Source organism: Mastomys coucha, unplaced genomic scaffold (genome assembly GCF_008632895.1).
Source record: "Mastomys coucha isolate ucsf_1 unplaced genomic scaffold, UCSF_Mcou_1 pScaffold12, whole genome shotgun sequence".
NCBI classification, from domain to species: Eukaryota; Metazoa; Chordata; class Mammalia; order Rodentia; family Muridae; genus Mastomys; species Mastomys coucha.
The window spans coordinates 19,090,422-19,095,708 of NW_022196894.1; the positions used below are offsets into that span (position 1 = coordinate 19,090,422).

Here is a 5,287-nt window from a genome sequence, read left to right on the forward strand (position 1 = left end):
TATAATATTTTATAAATTTTAAGGAATATGACAAAAAAAGATATTGTACGTATTGAAGGGGGGTCACTTGGAGGAGTTGGGGTACAAAAGAGAAACAAGAATGTGATTTAATTCTATTTACTAAAATATGTTTTTAAATGTTAACAAATTCAGATAAACAATGACCTTATCAACAAGCTAGTGGAAGAACAGGGTGTGGGAATATGAATTAGGTAGTGTGATTTCTGAATTTAACTGTATAACTTAGTTATGTTACTTCTCCTCAAGAAAAAAAATTAAAATTTTTCCCTCATAAAAAAAAACCCAAATTCAGATAAATTGAAATGTAGCTTTTCTCATCATAATGCAATAAAAGTTAAAAACAAATTCCCAAATTTTCTAATCTTTCTATAACAAGCATATACTATTTTATGTTTAGTTAAGTCGCACTGGACAGGCAAGCCTGTGAACTGCTTCATGTTATACAAGGGTATGTGAGAGGCCTTCATGTGAAGGCATTTCCCAGATATCTTGAGTTGAAGTCTGCTCTTCTACAAAACCCATCCACAAGACTTGGGTTTGCTCTCTGAAGTTCTCTAGAATAAGTGTGTGACAACCGTAAATTATTTTGAAGTTAACAATCTTCCCATTTCTCATGTCCTATAAGCCCCATTCCCCATGTGTCTGCTGAATTCCCTTCTTCCCAGAACTTTAACAGTTCTCTGTCACTCAGGGCTCTGGTGTCACTGTTCTGTCTACCCGGCTTTAGACAGGCTCCTGTCCCTGTCCCTCTCTCCCTCTCTTCCCCCGCCCCCCTCTCTCTCACACACACACAAAGAGTCATGGCTGAAATGTGTTTCTGTTCAACTTGGCTTGTAATTAATCCCACTGTTCTCTCTGGCTCCTACCTACAGAAGTCCTCTCACCATCCCCCACCTCTGCTTTTTTTTTTTTAGCTAAGGTATTGATTATTTTCCTTCATCCATGGCCCTAAAAATGACAGCCTTCTTCTTCTTCTTCTTTTTTTTTTTTTTTTGAGACAGGGTTTCTCTGTATAGCCCTGGCTGCCCTGGAACTCACTCTGTAGACCAGGCTGGCCTTGAACTCAGAAATCCGCTTGCCTCTGCCCCTCAAGTGCTGGGATTAAAGGCGTGCGCCACCACTGACCAGCTATAATTTCTTTATATCACCGTAATCAGCTGGCCTTTACTGACATGGTGTTTGTTCACCAAATTTTTAGCCCCAAAGTACCTATAGGACAGGCTTTGTCTTTCTCACTTCTGGATTTGTGCCAGATCAGAGGTACAGTGAGCCTGGTTGATACTCAACTGATGTTGGCTGTACTGAGTGTTTTCTGAACTCCTCCAGAAATATCTTCTGACACCCTTCTTCCTAATTTCTCGACCACAGACGGGTCCAGCAAGTATATTATCTGCCTCCTTGGGTTAATGAAACCATTACAGTTTGGCAACTGTAAACGCCAAACTGTCTTGAATGCTTTAGTTTTTTTCCAGTAGCACATTAGGAAAAAAAGATGCCATCTTTATTTAATAATGTGACCCACCCTATTATTATTATTTTGTTTGATTTTTTCTTTTTTTAAGTTTTTTTTTTTTTTTGGTTTTTTTGAGACAAGGTTTCTACTCTTTCTTTTTTTGATTTATTTATTACTATAAATAAGTACACTGTAACTGTCTTCAGATGCACCAGAAGAGGGCATCAGAGTCAGATCTCGTTATGGGTGGTTGTGAGCCACCATGTGGTTGCTGGGATTTGAACTCAGGACCTACGGAAGAGCAGTCGGCGCTCTTACCCACTGAGCCATCTCACCAGCCCAGTTTGTTTTTTTTGAGACAGGGTTTCTTTGTATAGCCCTGGCTGTCCTGGTACTCACTCTGTAGACCAGGCTGGCCTCGAACTAAGAAATCTGCCTGCCTCTGCCTCCCAAGTGCTGGGATTAAAGGCGTGTGCCACCACTGACCGGCTCCCACCCTGTTATTATCGATATAACGATATAACTACTAAAAATGACAATTTGGAAAAGAATAGTTTTCAGTATCCATGCTTATTTGCAAAAACAACGCTTCCTCCTCCCTCAACAAGACCCACCAAAACAAACCCTGTGTTCGCCTTTCAAAAGAAAATGAATTAGTTGATACCACCAAATCCAGCGAAACGAATCCACATCTGCTCCCACCCACCACCCCACACACCCCCACCCCGCACTGCGTATCCATAAATTTATCTACTTATGGAATCGGAGACAGGGCTGCTCTGTATCCCAGACTATTTTGAACTCACTATGCTCCTTCTCTAGGATGGCTGGCGCGACCTTTGACACCTGGCTCTGGGGTCAGTTTATGGAAGGTCAGGTGAACTGATTGAAAGGGACGTTCCTTTTTATCTGAGGACCTCCCTATACCAGTCTCCTCCCGCTCAGATGCCCCGGCTCCGTGAGCGTCCCTAGAGGCCGGACCGAATCTCCCTTTAAGGAGGGCGTGGCGTAGGGGCTGGCCCCGCCCAGCGCCGAGCGTCTCTTGGGTAGAGAGCGGAAGCGCGCCAGAGAGCTGCAGAGACTGCGCGTGCGTGAACTGACCTCCGCGGGGTCACGTGGGCCGGGGTCCCGTCTGGGCGGACGCAGGCTCAGGTAACGCGAATTCCGAACGGGTGGGGCGGGGCGGCGGGTGCGGGCGGGCGCAGCAGGGGTGCGCAGATGGAGCTGCGCCCCAGTCGTTCCGGCAGACCCTGCAGCCACTGCGGGCTGGCTCAGGAGTCTGACTTCGGACTAGGTTAGCAGTTTCCACCCGGGTCCGCCCGCCTGCGAGGATACAGGACAGGTTCGCCCACGCCCGGACTGCGGCCGGGAGGTGGGTGCTGTCCGTCCCACGCCGCTCGGGGTGGAGGCTCTCACTCCCTTGGACTGAGGTGCAGTCTGTGCTGCCGGTTCCTCCTCGTCTCCTGCCAGGTGTGCCCCAATCCGAGTGCCGCCAGGTGGAAGTTGGGGGCACCCTTGTGCCTTAGTTTGTTGTCCAGGTGTGGCACTCGGGGACAGAGGCACGCGGCAATACAGAGTTTGAGTGTACTAAGTGGACGTGTTTCAAAGAAAGGATTGTACTGGGTTATCCGGAGTAGCTGCCCGAGCCTTCTCTTAAGTAGGCGGGGCTCTGTTTGCCAGAATGCTAGTTATTGTACTACCCACTCTACTTGAACACCCCCTCCCCTACCCCTCCAAGGGAAAAAAAAAAAAAAAAGCCCAAATAACGTAAGCACAGATGTTGGCTAGTGCCGCTAACTCTATTCCAGGTGTCTCTGTTTGGGAGAAAATTGCACATCGTTGTGTGTGGGTTTATGTTACACTTCTGTGTTTGAAGTGCTTCCAATATAGATTGAGGATGGGGGAACCCACATGTGTTTAAGTCATGGGTTTGCTCATGTTGACATTTAAGCAGAAAAGTATTGACTCCTTTAGCACTAGCTGACCTGGTCTGTAGAATACACAATAAAGATAAATGGAGCAGTTTTGTTTGAACTGTTGAGCTTTGTATGCTTGAAGTGACTGAGTTATGTGAGAAAATTCTTTACAGACCTCTAACAGAATAAGGTGCTGATTTTTTTCTTTATAGGTTTCGTTTGTAATTGGACTGTTGGCAGTCATTGAGTGCATTCTGTCTTCCAGAATTTTTTTTTTTTTTTTTTTTTTTTTTTTGGTGACTCTTAGTGTTATCTCACCAGTCCATAAACATCTTAGCCACTGGGACAGGCCCTGGAGCTGGAGTTACAAGCTGTTGTGAGCTACCCCATGTTGGTGCTGGGAACCAAACTCTGGTCTTATGTAACAGCAGTATACCTTTTAAATCGCTGAGCCATCTCTCCTGCCACTCCTCTATTTTGAGACAGGACCTGTTGCTCAAGGCACAGCCTGCTGATTCAGCTAGATGTATGAGCTAGTAAGCCTTTGGGACCATGTCTCCATCTACCCCTCCGTTCCGGGTTTACAGCTTTTTTTTTTTTTGGTTTTTTGAGACAGGGTTTCTCTGTGTACCCCTGCTGGCTGTCCTGGAACTCACTCTGTAGACCAGGCTGGCCTCGAACTCAGAAATCTGCCTGCCTCGGCCTCCCAAGTGCTGGGGTTAAAGGCGAGCGCCACCATGGCCCAGTTCATGCTCAGCTTTTTAGCGCAGGTTTTGGGGTGTCAAACTCAGGTTCTCATATTTGAGCTTCAGACACTTTACTGATTAAGCCATCACCCCAGACTTAACCTTGTTTTTTTAATCAAAAATTTAAATTTAATTATTATTTGTGTGCATGTGCACCTTCCATGAGAGCACAACTTTTCCAAGTCCTCTCCTTTCTGTCTTTATGCAGGAACTGACTCAGGTTGCCATGCCTGCTGAGAAGTGCTTTGCCCCTGAGCCATCTCAGTGGCCTCCCAGCTTGCTTTGAGACGAGAGTCCCTTACATTCTTGGAACCTGCTGTGTAGACTATGCTGACAGGTCACTGGGGCCAGGGATCTGCTAGTGAGCCACAGTTGGCCTAGCTTTTTCTTCTCATTCTGGGGACTTAATGACAGATGCCATCAAATCACTAAACTCAGGTTCTCATGTTTGAAGGGCCGACAGTGTACTGACTGAACAGTCTTCCCAATTCAGTGAGGCTTTTTTTTTCCTTCCTTGAGACAAGGTTTCTTTGGTTTTGTTTTGTTTTGTTTTTTTTTTTTTGGTTTTCTGTTTTAATTTCTTTTTTTTTATTTTAAACTTTTATTGCATTAAGATGAGAAAAGTTACATGATTTCAATTTATCTGAATTTGTTAACATTTAAAAACATATTTTAAGTAAATAGAATTAAATCACATTCTTGTTTCCCTTTTGTACCCATACTCCTCCCAGAGACCCCCCTTCAATACCTACAATATCTTTTTTGTCATATTCCTTAAAATTTATAAAATATTATAACAATAAAAATAAGTATTATAAAAGTTGTTCGATATAAAACAACAATCAGTTTAACAGTCTTATGTAGGTGCTTGTCTACAACAATACTGAAAATACATACATTTTTCTCAATATAAATTTTAAATAACTTCAAACATATTAACTGTATACTTAAAAATAATACATCACTACTAGTATTTTCTTAAATGAACATAAATATATAAAGTCTTTTTGTTTGTTTGTTTTGTATTTAGTAGAGTTTAAAATCTTTACTCTTACTATGGTACAAGCCTAAAATAAGAACAAGTTTTTGACATTGGATTTCATTGTAATAAGGCTGTACTTCAATGACCCTCACATCACCAAAGGATTTTA

At 43.5% G+C, this 5,287-nt stretch overlaps 1 protein-coding gene across 8 annotated transcripts in view; it reads left to right on the plus strand.

Moving 5' to 3' along the window:
- Positions 1-2,518: 2,518 nt before the first annotated feature.
- Vps8 (VPS8 subunit of CORVET complex) overlaps positions 2,519-5,287 on the plus strand; it is a 220,950-nt gene continuing 218,181 nt past the window's right edge. For 2 of the 8 annotated variants that reach the window (XM_031363491.1, XM_031363497.1), the window contains exon 1: positions 2,519-2,626. The gene's annotated coding sequence lies outside the window, so the exon portion shown is untranslated. Of the gene's footprint in view, positions 2,627-2,658; positions 2,847-5,287 lie in introns of those variants that run through there. The other 6 variants (XM_031363498.1, XM_031363493.1, XM_031363496.1 and 3 more) reach the window with 6 other exon arrangements.